Source organism: Cryptomeria japonica, chromosome 11 (assembly GCF_030272615.1).
Source record: "Cryptomeria japonica chromosome 11, Sugi_1.0, whole genome shotgun sequence".
Lineage (NCBI taxonomy): Eukaryota > Viridiplantae > Streptophyta > Pinopsida > Cupressales > Cupressaceae > Cryptomeria > Cryptomeria japonica.
The window spans coordinates 640,590,625-640,608,704 of record NC_081415.1 but is presented as its reverse complement, the minus strand read 5'-3'; the positions used below and the strand labels follow the sequence as shown (position 1 = coordinate 640,608,704).

The 18,080-nt window shown below is 35.0% G+C and overlaps 1 protein-coding gene across 6 annotated transcripts in view; it reads right to left on the bottom strand.

Moving 5' to 3' along the window:
* The window catches only part of LOC131055869 (uncharacterized), an 88,508-nt gene extending 80,179 nt beyond the window's left edge, over positions 1–8,329 (bottom strand). For 4 of the 6 annotated variants that reach the window (XM_057990185.2, XM_057990187.2, XM_059213965.1 and 1 more), the window contains exon 1: positions 8,088–8,316. The gene's annotated coding sequence lies outside the window, so the exon portion shown is untranslated. Of the gene's footprint in view, positions 1–8,087 lie in introns of all 6 variants that reach the window. The other 2 variants (XM_057990189.2, XM_057990188.2) reach the window with 2 other exon arrangements.
* Between the last annotated feature and the right edge of the window lie 9,751 nt (positions 8,330–18,080).

Here is an 18,080-nt window from a genome sequence, read left to right as displayed (position 1 = left end):
TACATGAATGATCAACAACTAACTAATAATTAATTTCAATGCAAAATATTAACTTACTAATCCTTGACTTGGGTAGTTGCTTTCATTCACACAAATGAATTATGAATCAATAATCAATTATGCATTCCACAAAAATGAACATAAGACTTGCTTGATTTGATTAATTTCTCTTGAAGAGAAAAATACAAAGTGCTTGAAAACTCACATTATCTTTGTTTTGTAGAACTTGCACTATATAAAGATTAGCTAATCCTAATCAATTTAGACTCATGCATACACATGTTGACTCTTCTTATTAAGCAAGAAGTGGATTATTCTAATATCTCTTCTAGTCTTAAATGGAGAATCCAATCTTAAAGGAATACATGGAAAAATGGTAAGCTCATGCAATAGGAGTTTGCCATTAATTGATTTCTAAGAGTCATTTCTTCTCATGAAAACAATCATTTATTTGTGTCAAAGGTTTAACTTGAATGATTGATTTTCTTGGACATGGTCACATCAACCTCATATATTTCGTGCTTGTAGCCATAAATTCATGAAGTTCTTGCTTACATGCCATTCATTCTCCTTGCTATTTGCTAGAAATATTTCAATTGTAGGTTTGAATCCTTATGAACTTCCATGACTACCTATCAATAATCAATTCATTTTCTTTCCTTGGCTACATTAAAATTAAGTATTTTCCATGAAATACTAATCCATCATAATTTATCATATCATTTATTCACACTTCAGCTATAACTACACACATATGCAAATACTTATCACATCATCAACATTAAGCTTACTGCTTCAATTTTAGCTTTAATTTTGTTCAAATTATTATGGGAATGTCTAAAATTCTTAGCAAGTCATAGGAAATAACAAGATTAAAATTATTGTGATGAAAGGGAGAAACAAAAAGTAAAATTGGGAATGATATGGCTCTATCGCTTCTCCCCAATGGCTCTCCCGCCTCTCTCAATTTGAACGATGTTGTCAATGCCTCTAGTTCGATGGTGGTTTTTTCTCCTACGGTGTTATCTCTTGCGGATGTTTATGGCGTTCCCTCGTCTTCTAACTCCCCCCCCCCTTCCTCCTCGCGTGGGGGTTTCTGCTCCTGTGATTCACGACCTTTTTGATGTTGTTGTTGTTGTTTAGTTTGATGCTCCTCATGTGGTTGTTGTTGTGGCTCCCCATGTTCCACATCGGAATTTTCCTGGTGCAACACCCACGCCCCTCGAATCTTCAATTGTGGGTCTTGTTGATGTCGACCCTCTCGCTTCTGGGGATGCAGGTTTGCCGACTACTGTTGATGTTGTTGGTTCTTTACCCAAACCTGTTGGCAAGCGTAGCTTTGCTCATGTGGCCAGATCTTCCACCCAACCTTCAAAGGGGGTTCGTCCTCTTCCTTGTGCTAAATCCTCCCTTGTGGTGGTTTGTGGACAGGATGTCGTGGACAACATTGGGATCTACCAATGTCGTTCTCTTGTGTGCAAATTCTCTAGGCTCTAGCCTTCTCTACCAGACCTTCATCACTAGGTAAGTGACTCTTGGAGGCCTTTGGTTTCTTTCAATATTGAGCTTTTCCCTTGTGCCAAAGGATTTTTTGTCGATTCCTTCACATCTTTTGTTGATCGGGATTTGGTCTTGGGCATGTTGTGGGCTTGGGGAGTGCACTCCCTCTTTGTTAAGCCTTGGACAACTTCTTTTAACCCTCTCACTGAACCACTTAATGTGCGTCCAATTTGGGTCCGACTCGTCAATCTCCCTCTTCATTTTTGGGAGCACTCTTGTTATGAGGCTATCGGTAACTCTACTCGTCGTTTCTTGAAGGTCGATGAAGCTACATCCTCAATGGACCACACTACCATTGCCCGCATTCTTGTGGACATTGACATCTCCTCTCCTCTCCTCTCCTGGGAGATGAGGTTCTTATGGTGGGGGATAGGCCTTGGTCACAACTGTTGGATTTTGAAGGCCTCCCCTTCCGCTGCAAGAGATGCTTCTCTACGGGTCACCTTGCTTCAGACTGCTCTATTTCATGCCACAAAGGTGTTTCTTCCTGGTGGAAGAATTCTACTATTGATCACTTAACAACCAATGCCCTTGACTCTACATCTGTTGGCTCCTCTCTTGAGGATGATGTCGATATTGTGCCCCTCACGGCTACTGATTCTCTTGTTGCTCCTTTTGTGGCCTCATCTCATGAGGTCCCAACTTCTGCTTCTCCTATTCTGCAACTATGATCCCTTGTTGTTGGATTTGCTTCCATTGTTGTTGTTTCATCATAGCCTGTTGTTGCTCTACAACAGCCTCATGTTGTTATGTTGCAACACCCTGTTGACACCACTGTTTGCAACCCTGTGGGGCCCCTACCAGTTGAGCTCTCTTTTGATGGACCTAATGACAACATTGCCTAGACTGTGGTTGCTTGCAAGCGGAAGGGGAAGTCTTCTCCCCTGCCCCAAACCCCCCCCCGTTGGGGTTTGGGTGGCTTCCCCCCCCTTGAGTGGGGTCTTTTTTGTTCTACGGTTGGACAAGATTCCTTGTCTGTCTGATTGTATAAATATTTCTAACTACCTTTGGGTTGTTGTTCTTTTTGCCAACATCATCTCTCTTGATGTTGCTTGTTGTTTATTGATAGCCACTAAGCTACGAACAAATGTCAGAAGATCAAGATCATTATGAGAAGTTCACACAAGTCTCCTGATGCAGAAAACAGAAAAGGTTGATTTACATAAATCAACACATATGTAGATCAGATCGAGTGTGTGAACTTGACAACTGGCCTTCACCACTTAAGTGCTTCAGACAATGTGTTCAACCAAAATAGCATGACAATATTATATATTCAGAACCAACATTACCTAATTGCACTCAAGAGAAAGCAAGATGAAGTCTATGGATGATACAATCATGTCTTGGCCCAAAAGAACATACATGAGATGGACTGTGTTGCAGACAATATGCAAAACTCTTGAAGAAGTATTTACCAAGAACTTGTTGTGTAGCCGAAGGGATATTGAAAATGCACACGGTTGCCAGAGAGGAACAAGAAGCTCAAAGTGCACTTGCGAGACTACTTTGTAGCTTGCAAATAATTCTAATCTTCCTGGTAGCCAAATTTTCCCTTTGGAAGTAGAGTGTTGTGGAGACAACGAAGGATGAAGACACAAGAGATGCGGTTTTGAAGCCTAGCGATTCTGCTCATTGGAAATTCTCAAAGGTCTCCCTTACCAGGATGAGTAACAGGAACTACTCATTTTGGCTTTCTCTGCATCTATAACCACCCATGTTCGGTGGTGATTCGGCTCACAAAATGGTTAGCTCCCATGCAAGCACTCTAATCTAGGCATGAAGGTTTTCATGCATAACCGTCTAAGAGGTTACACAATAGGACAAAGCAGAGGCAACCAAGTCCATTAGGTCACATTTTTGTAAATGGGCTAATTAGGTAAAAGAAGTTGGACACATGTAAACAGCCTGAAGCTTTTAGGCATTCCCTGTTGTTATAAAAGGAATACCAAAGCTGTAAAACGGGATTCGGAAAATTTTGTATTCTAAGCAGGTATAAGCAGGCCTTTTGTTAATCTAGTGTTTCATGTAGGCTCATAAAAGAAAGGCCATCCTTCCATATTGTAAATTTCAATTAGTATTGAATGCAATGTTTCAATGGTTGCATATACTGTCTCCATTTGTATTCTCTGTATTTATATGAATTGAAATATTAAGGATGTTTTGATTTTTCCTGGTATTTTCTTATTAGTGTGTGATTGTGCTTATGGGTCTCCTTCAAGGAAGGAGTTAAATTCTATTTGCAGGTTACAGTAAATTTAGGAAACACGAAATGGATTAACAAGAATGGTTGGTGCAATTAACTGATGGAATTGTGTCAGTGTTAAGCATTACACTCCAAAAATTCCCTAATTCGAGTTATTTTGCAATATGGGTTTGTCCTCTTAGTTTGTGGATGTGACTCTGTTTCTCTGGCTATGCATTGGACTGTAGAAAACATTTATGAATCTATTTCAAGAATATCTCTTATTAAGCATATCCTTCCTTCTTCTTTTCTTCAAGCATTTCTTAAAGGGTTGGTGTCATTGTGCGCACTCAGTGTTGCTATGTACCTTTGGAGTAGCGCATGTATTATTTTCTCAGTCGAATTGCAAATTGTGAGGGATTAGGGGAATATACAAGGTAATTGTAGATAATCCCCTTGCAGCTGAGAAACATCTACCAAATGTGAACTTGTATGATTGTGAGGAATTTGAAAGCATATTGGCATACAGGTTCTAAGTAGGAAAACCCTCCTGAGTTTGGTAGAGCTCTAAGTGAAGAAGGCTCATTAAGGCCTTGTTGTGTTGTGTTTTCATGTCTTCAACCTGTTGATAGTTCGAATTAGATGTTGTGAGTTTAATGCCCTAACTTGTAACATCAAAATTCACTTAGGGTTGGAGGTAGCAGGAAAAATCGTCAACACATTCAAAAATATTTATGATGATTTTAATACCATGTGGCAATGTTTTAAAACTTGAATAAATTGTGAGTTGCAGAGGGCATTACGTAACTCACCCATTTACTCATGGGCAAGTTTCAGCAAGTTGCAGGCCAGAACTTGCAGAGAATACTCAGCGGATCCATGCTGAAAACTCACCCTATGCCCAATTTTGCCAGGTTTTCCTGAGTTTTGCAAGGTTAATAAATTTTATTTATTTGCCAAGTTGTCAAGTCTGAGTCAATATTGGGTCTACTGAGCTTTGCCAAGTCATGAGTTGAATCTAAAGATACGAATTCTGTATTGCCAACAAAGAAGTGAAATGGAAATTTTAAGCAATATGTATTTCATCCCCTCGATCATATGAACTTTTTCCCTTGTGACCTATTTTTCTTTCTTATACATAAAATATGGATCCTCAACTATATTTATGGTAGGTACTCTCGTGTGCCCTATGTTTTCTCTTTACACATAAAATATTAATCCATGGGCTGCAGCTTTGGTTGGTTGAAACCCTACCAATTAAGTTCAAAGTGGATACGAGAAGAGCAGAGTCTCCCATGTGCTCATCCTTCATCTCTGAATTGTTCATTATAAATGCAATTTCTGTTTGTCAATTTAATGTCAATGACAAATATCAATTTATGCTAGTTTGTAAATTTCTATTTTGTTCCCTAGTTTTTCCTTCAAGCAATAAATATTGATCATAGGTTTGACAATCCCCGAACTGCCATTTTTGTTACTAGTAACTATGTCAATTAAGTTCCAAATTGGCTACGCGAATTACTCTTGTTAAAGCCATATTTTTGTCTGCTCATTTTCAATGGTAGCATTTAGTTTAAAGGATAAAGTATCTATCATTAATATAACTGCATACACACATGCATTGCACACACACTATCATAAGTATTATTTACATAATTTACAATTTACATAAGGCAAAGGTAAAAGTAGTTTTTCGAGTCACGGACAAGCAAGACAACACAGTTTGGTGCATAAGACCTCCTTGTAATCTTTGTACAAGTAAAATTATGATAAGAGCAGTCTCATTAAACTAATCTCTAAAATGATAACAATAAGATAGGGAAACACGGAAATGTTTATCCAAAGTCTACTCAATTTTCAACAGATACCACAAACCACAAGCAATATAACGCAACTGACCATTATTATTTTAATATGGTTTGCAGATATTAGTTGAAATGGAGAAAAGAAAAAGGAAAGAAAATCAGAAAGGTGTAGAAAACTAGAAATGAGATTCCACATATTCAAACAAAACTGATGAAAAGCAAAGGGAAACTCCTGGCTACTTATCTAGTGGAAGGTGTCAAATTTGTAGTGCCAAAGGAAAGTTGTAGAGTTCATGGCATTTTCCCTTTGCCAGTGCAGACAGGGAGAGGAGAAATTTGTGGGGACACGTCCCCATGGAACACAACAGATTATGGAAATCAAAATTAATACTGCTTGAGACAGATATCTTACTATTTCAACAATTGCCATACTTTCAACCAAGACCACTTCTATTTTCAATATTTTGGTCCATAGTTGTGGTCTGGCTGTAATTAACATTTTCAGATTCATGTTCATATCATACATCACAATGAATGTCAAAATATTTATGATGTAGCATGTGGAACCTGGAGATACTAACCATGCATGGTGTACAAAGTAATGAAAATAGAAATTCAATTTTATAGTAATATTTATTTCATCCACCCAAAGATATTAACTTTCCCTTGTGCTGTATTTTATCTTCATTAAACAGTTAAAAATTTAAATATAGATCCTCAACTATATATAGCATCAGTCCTGCAATGATAGCTTCCCTCTCTTGCAACCTACGATTTCTCCTTAAACAATAATAATAAATATTAGAAGAAGACGGAATCTTAATATTAGTGAATGAACAAAGTTGGGTATAGATACAGATATGGCCGTTTTTGAAGATCCCATTATGCATACAGCTGGATATGACATTCATAAAAAATACATAAACATATATTTAACACAATTTTCTAAGTTATTATAAGAGATTTTCATTACTTTAAAAGCAATATAGACAAATAATTGCTCAAATCACACAATATCCGATGTGTAACTATGCTGTATCATTTCCATATCTGTATTGGATATGGGGATATGCATGCCCAGGGAGGGGCAGAGGCACATCCGACTACTCTGTCAAGAAACCATGGTTTTGAGAGAGACTCTATTAATTACATACCGAGTGGCTATAGGAAGAGAAAAGCATGTCATGTGCTCATCCGACAGCTCTGTATTGTTCACTGTAAATGCATCATTCTCTATGTCAATTTTATGTCAATGATTAAAATTATTTTTCCCTCATTTGTTTGTATCTCTCAAGGATTTGAGATTTATTCCTTGTGCCCTAGTTTTTTTTCCAGAAAACAAATATTCATCCTCAACTCTAAATTATGTCTTGGATAGGTCAAATGATGCCCCAACTCCAGTCTTCATTGGCAGAAATTGTGTCGATAAAGTTTCAAGTTGGATACACGAAGAGCAAAGTCTGTCTTGTTCTCATCCATCGGCTCCATATTGCTCTCGTTACAGCCATCTTTTTGTCTGACGTCTTTCAACCATAATATTTAGTTTGAAAAGATTGTTGTATGATAAAATTCTAAGAAAGGGGAAGCCTAGAAGCAACCCTAAAATTCTAAGAACAGTAGATGAAAGGAGAATAGCATGTGAATGGGGACGAAATTCAAAATTAGGACTGCTTGAAAAAAATATCTTATGTTTAAACGATTGCCATCCTTTGAGATTCTTCTTCAATTCTTCCATTCGGTATTTTTTTTCAAAATATCATCATGGGATTTATAACATTCTATTGCTCGAGAACCATGATTACTTCTAGTTTTTCTAATATCACTACAGCTTCTTCCAACTTATCTATTGGTTTCCTCACAAGTTTGGAGGCCACTTGGAAACTGAATACTACACTAGGATGAACAATTAATAATCCCCTACTCTATTAGTTCCCCTGCCACCCCGACTTGTGCTTTAGTTGATCTAATTTTCATGGATAACCATCCAGGACAATTTTTTTAAGATGATCATTTTGTTTAGAGAAAAAGCATGTTGACAACCACCCTGGACAAATTGAATCACACAGACAGCTAACAAATTTTTAAGTATAATTTTCAGGACTGCTAGAAAATGTTAGACGACGACATTGAGAGAATTAAAACCCTTAAGTTCATATGAGGTAACGCAAATATGGTGTGTATACAGAAAAGTATCCTAGATTTCCAACAGGTATCCGAGACTCTGTTATTGCAAATTACTAACCATATTGGCTCATTGAACCTGATTTAATTTCTTGAATTCAAACTCAGCCACTCAACGCATTTCTTTAAATTGTGAGTTTCCATGATTACAGAACCCATTTTCCCATATTTTTTTAGATAGTGGGGGATGTTAGCAAATGTGCTTCGACCCTAACCATTCTACTGAAAGAACAATTTAAAGGTTTTTGGTTTTATTCAACCTATCTTCAAAAGTGTGCCTCCAGGACATGGAGCTCATATAGAATAAAATATCTTTCTTCAAATAATTCTCACTAATCTAGAATTTTATAACATACCCAGATTTGGAAAATAGAAGAGCAAGATCCAATCTTTTCCTGCCTTCGCCACCAATAATTTGTCTGAGCCTCGTGCTTGACCGCCTCCTCCTATTAATAATGCAGCTCATCTGGTGTAAATCGATCTCATTATTCTTTATAGCTTCAACCAATTATTCTTATGTTCTTTTTCCAATCTCTAATTTATTCCCTTCTCTGTGATTTTGTTTGCCATTTATTGTTTCAATTACTTAGGAAGCGGTCCCATGGCCCTTTGTTTTTTCATTTTTTTAACTGGTTTATGAGATTTTGTTGTCATGTGTCTTCATTTATAATTTTTAGCTTTCTACAAATAAATTTAGGAATAATTTTTCTATTTCAATCATTTTTTTTTAAGCGTTCATTGTTCCTTAAAAAAATCACGAGTTTGTTAATTTTGAAATTTTTTAGAGCTTATAGTTTTATATTCACATGTTGCATGAAATTAATGTGACCACCTATTTGTGAAAATTCTTAAAAGTTCTATTGCACCCTTTGAAATGTTGTAGGAAGCTCCCTCCATGGGACCACTACCTTACTAAAAATTTCTTCCTCGCATATAAATTAAAGGTAAGTGCACAAGTAACATTATTCAAAAAGTTTTTGATAGAGGAAAGTTTAGGGGGCTGACAATTGACTTGCCACTGTTTTTCTTTTATTTGTACCTTGGGTCAGCCCCCTTGTTTTGGCTGCTTTTAATATCAAAAACATTATTCAAAAAGTATAAAGCTTTATACTCTTTCACACTTTTTCACTCTAATTTTATGTTAGTTTGAGTTGATATTTGGGGTGCATGATTCTAACATATGATTTGGCTATTTTAGTGCACACACTAACTCAAGATTTAAACTATCACTCAAACATACTTATTTTATTATATTCAAAACTCCTCTAAGACTATTTGTATTTATTCCACTAGATAAGTTTACTAATGTGATCCTGATGTAGCTCAAACCAAGGAAATGAAGAAATAATCTACAAAAAAATTAACAATAACTCAAAATAGAAAAACAACTAGAATAAATTAAATTCATCACTTCCTAATTACTAATAAATGTACCATTCTTATTTCCTCATACAATTAAAAGATACATCTCAAAAAATCTACCCAAATATAACTCAAAAAATAATTTCCCTAATATACTTAACATGCACCTCTATTTTGCTTTACTTCTACTGATATCTTTCTTTAAACTCAACCCCACCAATTTAAACAAAAAACTTTCCCAAAAATAGCTCATCACTCACAACCTAACACTCCAAGACCAAAAATGATGGTTACAAATCAAAAGGCTATTGACAAAATAGAAACAATAGGTAAAGAAAAGAAAACCCAAACATAGCTAATTCCTTAACTCCACAAGGCTAATTCCTTAACTCCACAACTAGAATGTGGATAAAGAAAATTAAATTGCATGCTTTGCATCATCCTCCCTTTCTCTAAGAAAAAGTTGAACCTCCTAGTTCTAGTCAATTGCACTTCATCAAATTAGCTTTACTAATCCATGAATTGTAAGAATCTTTAAAATTTTGAACCTCTTGGTTCAAAAGAGTTTGAATTAGAGAACTTCAAGAGATTACTATTATAAAATATTATCCTTCTGACTTGACAAATCAAGCGACGATGTTCCCTTCCACCAAATTAGATATTTTTGTAAATCATCATATTTTCTTCTTCTTTTGCTTCCAACCTCTTGTTAGGACAAAGATCCTCCTCTTTTGTTGATTTGTTCCTTTTCTCTTTTCCCAACCCCTTGAAATCTTAGTAGTCCTCCACTAAAAATCATCATTGTTATGTGTATCACTCCTACCAGCTCCTATTAAACTTGCACATAAATCATTAAAAATAAAATTGAGGTTAAGGGAATAAAAATTTCCCATAAATACTTTCTCCTTACCAACATTATGACATTTATGTTTGCTTTCTATTTCATATTTTATAAGGTGGACTTCATTTCTTAGCTGAATGTGATGTACTTCACAAGCCAAATCTTTTTGGACATTGTCGTTTATACAATAATTGAACATATCTCTACTCTCTCCCTCAATCATCCTTATTCCATCCATACAAAAGTGTTGATCTTCTACTCCTTTTTCATCACTAATGGGATTCTCTAAACATTCTTCTAGTTGTTTCTAACAACTATTCTATTAAAACATTAAGTCTTCATCACATATGGAGCTCCTAATGATCTTTGTCTCTATTGCAACTTTCTCTCCAAGGTGGATTGCTTCTATTACTACAATATTTTGGGCCTCCTCTTGTGATTGGTTGCATTTATTATCATTACAGTCTTCCAAATTTTCTCTTTTTGTATTATAATTTTCAATGCCTTCCTCTTCTCTGGGGTACCAAAACTCAACAACTTCGTGAAACTAATATATCTCTTTATCTGTATCACATTCATCTATCTCTTTATCTTCATCCCATTCATCTATTTATGTTCTCTATAACTCTTGAAAGACCGCATTTAAGGGTTCTTGAATATTCGGGCAACTAAGAGGGGGGGTGAATTAGTTGACAATAAATTTTAACTTTTTGTTGTCCTCATTTTTGGATTTTCAAAAATGTGACAACCCCTACAATTTTTTGCTTAAAATGTGTTGTTTTTGTGTCCAAGGCATGTTTTATGAGGTGAAAAACTCACATTTGTTAGTGTCAAATCATTGGGGGATGTCTTTTCCATCATTGTCCAAGTTTTGGTGAGTTTTGGTCATCATTTTCCTAGCTTTTGTGCAATTTCGGGTTTCGAAGCAGTCATTGCAGGTTGAAGATTTTACTATTAAGGCACACTTCCTAAGGCCAAATTTTTGCTTTTGATTAAATTGGACCAATCTTCGGTTCATCCTCGATCCGCATTTCAAATTTCATCACGTTTTTTCATTTGCTATGTCTTTCCTTCAATTTCGAGTTTTTTCTTCCTAACTACAGGTGGGAAATTTTCCTTCGATTGTAGGTTAGGAGTTTTCTATTTTTGTGTTGTAGGGAAATTTTAAAACAATTACAAGTGCACTTTATTGTAAACTTGTAATTTGTAACTTACTTTTTATTTCCCCCTTGCTTTTTATTTTCTTTCTCCCTTTTTGTCTTTTAAGTTGTTTGTAGGAACTTTTTAGACAAATTACAAGTGAATTTAAAATTATGAGTTTAAGAAGATCTTGTAATTTCTTATAAAAGTTCCTACTTGAGTGATTTTTAGATGTAATAGGGATTTTATTTCCCTATTACATCTATTACATGTTTTATGTCCTTTAAGTTGTTTTAATTTTAAAACTTTTAAAAAGGATTTTATTTCCCTATTAAAAGTCTTTTTGTCAAAGTCATTTTAAACTTGTAAAGGGGATTTTATTTCCCTATTACAAGTTATTCTGACATGTCTTTTTGTTCTTTCCTCTCACAAACCCGAATTCGCCTAAGGGATGAAAAGTGAAAGATTCAAAACTTGTAGAAGGGTTTTTAAAACCCGATTACATATCTTTTGCAAAGCATTTTCACTTTTAGTTTCTTGCCAAGAACCTGACCTGCCTTTCCCTCCAAGGAGATCAATTTTGGAAGAGTTTAAATCTGATTTTTGTTCGAGAATCCATGAAATGAGGGAGACATGTGATCTTTGAAGTGTTTTTGTTGCATCTTGGGCCACATTTTTTGCCATATGGAAGGCGCTTTTTTGTTCATTTGCCACGTTTTTGCCTCCTTTCAATCCGTTTTGCAGCATGTATGGAGGCATTTTTGATCTCCTAACATAAGAAATTCTTCTCTTTGCTTCCATACATGGGTTTTCTAGGCGTATTGACCCGTTCTTTTTCCTCCTTGGATGTTGTTTTTGAAGGAGGTTGAATCAAAATTCATTTCTGGCTGCCAAGGGTTTTTAACATGTCTATTTATAGAACATTTCAATTTCTTTCAAGTCCATTTTCTTTGATCTAGGGTATTTGACTAAGCAAGAATTCAAGTTTCTAAGTAATCCTCCCAAATGGATAAGTTCTTTGAATGCCATTTGTAAATGTGCAAGATTTTCCCCTCTTTCATTTTTCCTATTTACTTGTATTCGAGTTTTCAAAACCCGATTACAAGTAACCATGGTAATGGTGACCTTCCCCCTTTGGTAAAAAGAGTTAATCTTCTTTTTACAAAATTTACAAATGTTGAAGAATTGCTAATATGAAGTTCATTTGCTCTAAAATCGAGTTTTATAAATCTGATTACAAGTTGAGTTTTTCCCATTTTCCAAGTTGCCAAGCTGAAAATGTTCCTTTCCATACCTGTACATGATTATTCAAGTAATTCCTTCCATCATCATTTCATCCATTCATTTCACACCTTCATTCGTTTTTCCCATTTAAAGTCTACTTGTAGTTAGAATTTTAAAACCTAATTGCAAGTTGTGTCTTCACTTGCAGTCAGCCTTCCAGAACCTGAAATTCACTTGTGAGCCCATTTTTGAATCAATTTATTTCTACCCATGTCATCTTGTTTGCACACACGACCTACTAAATCAATGGATTAAGGCATGGGCCTTATTTTGCAAGAAAATTACAAGATTGGAGGATGGTACAAAGAAATAAAAACAACATGATGGAGCCACGCAAGGAGATGGATAAGTGATGTGAATGGTTGAGAGCATAGAATGCTTTCAAGACAGAGATAGGCTTCTTACTTTAGCCTTGCAAAGAATTTCCCTCTTGAAAAGTCAGTACTACCCCAAGCATGTGAAAGGTTGAAGTTCATTGGTTAAAGACATAAAGACTATCAAGGGTGCAAGTTCTTGTCCCAGTTCAAGATGTCATTTACCTTGATCACAGAGTGTCTTGTAGCAGCATGAAGATTTTCAAAATAGAGGATGATTAGGTTAGAGTCGTGTCTTCAGACACATATAATAGTTTCAATTGTCCATTTGTAATTTTTTTTTGACAAATTACATTTAATGCCAAATTTTTAATTGCAATTGTCACTTTCACTTGCACTTTTATAAAATGTAATTACATGTAAGGCAACAACAAGTTGAGTTAGATTAGGATTGTAGTTGGAATAAGTCATGGTGGTTGAGAGAATTTCTCAAGTTAGTTGGGATCCTCCCACCTTTTTCTCAAGGCTTCTCTCCTATAAATACTTGAGGGGGTCTATTGTAATGGAGATCTTTTGGCAATGCAACAAAAATTTGTCAATTTGTATGTGCACTCTAAGACTTTGGGCTTAGATGTAAATTAAATTGCTTTCAATAAAAGAGGCAAATTGTGTTGAGACTTTGTGCCAATTCAAGTTGTTATGTGATGACATTTTCTGGAGTTGATTGTGAGTTTTGTTCTATTGTTCAAGAGGGATTTAAATTCAATCTTGCAGACTTTGAGCTTCTAATTGTATTTAGAGTTATATGTTTGGTTTTTAGATTTGGTCTTGTAGACTTTGAGTTGCTTATCATATTTGAAGCTAGTGTGGAAAGCTCAAGTGGGAAGATAGCCGGTAGACTTTGTGTTGCTTCTATTTTTTAAGACTTGTGCATGTAAGGTGAAGTGCATCATGTAGTTAGACTTTGATGCTACATATTGTGCTTAGTTAGCAAAAAATCATCTAAAAAGGTTGATAGGAGAATAGACAGTTGAAGACTGTGAGCTTTCTTTTTTGTTTTCCCGTATCGAGGAAGTGGCAAAGGTCTTTGTGCTTTCATGGAAACTTTGCTTCCCTTTATGTTCCAAAAATCCTACAAAAAAGTCTCATTTCTATATTTGTTGTTATTTATTTCCAATTACTATTACTTTTTTGTGAAGAGAAAAGAGTATAGTTTTTTTTGAAAAAAGAAGAAAGACTGATGTCCCATCCAATTAGATTAGTTTAGTTTGTAGATAGGGGGAGCCTTCCCTAAATTAGGAGAGTATCATACTCACACACTGTGGTTGAAACCATAATTTTGCACATCCCCCAGGTGTACAAAATTTTCAACCAACGGTTTTTAACCTAAATGCACAAATTCAGAATATTATTTAGAATTAATAGAATTAGGAAACACATGCAAGAATTCAGATTAGACACAAGAAACACCAGGATTTACGTGGAAAACCCAAGAAGGGGAAAACCACGGAGAATGCTAATTCTCAATAATATGAACACCGATTAAGGTGATTTTTACAATGGGTGGCTCATTGCCAATGTGCTCACTACTGGTGGACTCACTGCCCTGAAAGGCTCACTGCCAATATGCTTACTACAGATGGGCTCATTGCCCTGAAAGGCTTACTACCAATATGCTTACTACAGATGGGCTCATTGCCCTGAAAGGCCCACTTTCAAAGAATAAAGAAAGACAAAGAGAATCCACCACAAGAAAAACATAGTTTGTACTATCGGAACTGCTTTCGGTAAATATCTCATTATACTCACACAATCACTGAATTCCTTCAATCTTGCATGTCTTCAACATAAAAAGCCATATATGAAATCATCAAATCAAACTCCTATATATATTGTCTTCGGAAATCATAATTCTTAATGTCAACTAAGACAGAGATCTAAAATAGGTCTCCACTAAACATTATGGTGGTGGCAAGAAATAAAAAGTAAACCATATCACACCGTTCATCCTCCAACACATCAACACGCTACATACATCTCCAAGGCTGGACCTAAAATGCATCTGCACACTATGCACTCTCAGTATCCCATTTAAGGCCTCGAGCTCTGAATCATGTCGAACCCAAAAACAATACAAAAACATCTTCCAAGATACCAAACGCATCTGGTGAAACCGAGAAAACTTCAACTACACAACATGCCTAAATTGAACACTTATGTTCATCATAACACATCTGGACTTAATCTGGACCCAAATGATTTGACATCAATGACAATACATAATGCAATGCTAACAAGGGTCTTCTATCCACTAATATTTTTGCCAACTCTTTAATAGATTTAATATTTCTTTATTCTATCAACTCCACCCCTTGACTAATTCTTAACTCAATGGATTTCCTCTCTGAAAATGGTTCAAACTCACAAGGTGAGTGTTTATCTTCAACATTATTTTTCGTGTCTTCTCATAACTCTTCAACACCTTTGTTGTAAAATTATTTTTCTTTGCTTGCTTATTGTTGCATAACTCACATTCCTTCAACAAGCACCATAACTCTTCGAACTCAATCTCTAATTTTTGCAACTCTTTTTGTTGGTACTTTGTTAGCTTTTGTCTTTGTCTTTGTCTTATCTTTTCTTCCACCCTAATTAACCTTTTTCTTATGTATTATAATCTAACTCCATATTTGACATCATAGCCAAAGCTCAAACAAACAACTACACCTCCTATTTTAATAATGCTTCCACAATCTAGGCTCTCCTAACCATTTACAAATACCCATGTACATAAAAAAAACTTAAACAAGCCAAAATAAAGCTCTCATAGAAATATTCTTTACACAACCATAATGCCAAAATCATCTCATGTAGATCTATATACTCTGGTACCAAAAATGATGTAGCTCAAACCAAGGATCTAGAGAATTAATTTACAAAAAATAATTAACAATAACCCAAAAAGGAAAATTTACTAGAAAAAATTCAGTTCAACAATTCCCAATTACAATAAAAATCTCATTCTTACTTCCTTGCACAATTAAAAGATACATTTTTAAAAATATGCCCAAATGTAATTCAGAAAATAAACCTCCCAATACCCTTAACTAGCACCTTTCTCTTTTGTTGTATTTCCATTAGTGACTTTATCTAAACTTGGCCCCACTAATTTAAACAAAAAACTTTCACAAAAATGGCTCATTACTCACAACCTAAAAACTACTCAAGACCAAAAACAATAGCTACGAAATCAAAAGGTCATTCACAAAATTTAGAAACAACAGGCAAAAAATGGAAACCCAAAAATAGTCAAATCCTTAACTCCATGATTAAAATGCGGATAAAGAAAATTATTCTATATGCTCTACATCAGATCTTGTCCTCACTTTCAAAATTCAAATTTCCACATTCTAAGGTTAACATTCTTGAACCATTACCCATTAGTGTGGGCACACAAATTTAAAATAATGTCTATGGTTATGTATTTAAAGGCATCATCCTATGCCATTTACACATAGAAATACATCATGAGGTATTTTCACAAGAGAATACAATCTCTTCCCCTTTTATAATTGTAATAGTCTAGTGTAGTAAACCGTATCCCTCTACAATTTCACACTCATTTTGGGATTACTTTGGTGGTTATTCATCATGCCCCTAATTCATACCTGATTGTGCTCAACCCATGGCCATTTTCAAAAGTTTAGCACAGTCCTTTGCTCATTGACCTTGATTTCAACCCAAAATGACAGGACTATGGCATCTAATGCCATTGTCCAACCATTTTGGCTCCAAATTTGAAATCATTATGGTTAGCTTTACAAGTAGTAGGAAAGTGCTCCCTAATGTTGAATCCTTCTTCAAAAATTAAACCTAAAAAAGTATAAGCTGTGTATAAATACAACTCCCTCCCTCATTTTAACTCATATATCTATCGCTTTCAGGTTATCATTCCTATCATTGCAATTGATCTTTCAATCAAGCATCTTCAAGGCAATTGAGAAGAAATCTACAAACAAGAATTTAATTTCAACAATCATGATCAAGTTATATGTTCCTCCATGATGAAGGCATGCATTAACACCTATCAAGCAACATCAATATTTATGTGAGGCTTCAAGGAAAGAAGTTTATATCAAAGCTATCATTTGTCAATTCAAGCATTTCCTTTAAGGTTTCCCTCCTTTTCCCTACTAGGGGTAAGCTCTCTTTCATCCAAAATTACTATTTTGGGTTTGACTTAGGCAAATCCCTAGACAACACAATATTTCCCCTCTTCTATGTGTGCAGGTTACAGATTTGATTGCTAAAAGTGAATGAATTTTGCAGAGTGAATTGAGACACATCGTTTCAGAGTTTGAATAGGCAAAAACCCTAGGTATATGATGATTAGCTCCATATTTTGACACTCTAAATTTTGGAGGGAGAGATTTGTAACACATCCTAATCCTAAATTTGAAACCTTAGTTGACAAAAACAACTTTAGGTCTAATGTGCCTATCTCTACAAACTAACATTTCTAGCTCCAGTTTTTAGTGACAAGTTCTTCTAGATCCCATTTCTAGATTTGTGCTTCTAAGTTGAATTTCAATTTTGTATTTGTTTTTTTAGGATGAGTATTGTCAATTTTGCATCATTTAGAGATCTCATCTTAATCATATCCAAACATATCAAATAAAAAAGAGGAACAATTAATCAAAGTGTTTACCTCTCTTAGAGGCTTAAAGCTAAACCTAATTGATTGTTCCTTAATGAAATGATTTCCCCAAGATTGGAAATGGTGAATTTTTAATTTAAGGATCCATTTTCAACACATTTCATTTTGGTGAACCCAACATATCTTACATTATTTCTAATTTGAATGTCTAGATTTGAGTATTTTCATAAAAAAAATATATTTAGAAGCATAAGTTATAAAATTCATCTTCCATGTTCTTGTATTAATTAATTGATCATCATTTTTCTAGCTCACATAGCTTAAGTGGGTGGTTAATTAATCATAACATTGCTATATCATATATTTGCATCATTTCTATCATCGGTTAATTGATTGCATTATTAGTATCCACATTTGTAATACATTGTGTCAATTAATTAAAGACATTGCAAGCATAAACCAATCCCTTTGTCTTTATCTTTCCTTCTTTGTTTCCTAGGAGTAATTGTGTGTTGTTGGATCTTGTACTTGTTTATGAGTTTCATGACTCATTGTTTTGGATTTGAATTCTTGTGAGAAGAAGTTATAGAGTTATGGCTTCCCATGGTTTAAATGCTAATGGTGTTGAGCCTCAGTTGAGTGTTAACTTATTTTCACCTAAGAGATTGGGAGAATCATCTTCTCTTAATCCACCACCTATCTTTCCCAACATTACTAAAATTCCTTTCCCTCATGCTTCTCATGATGAGGGCGA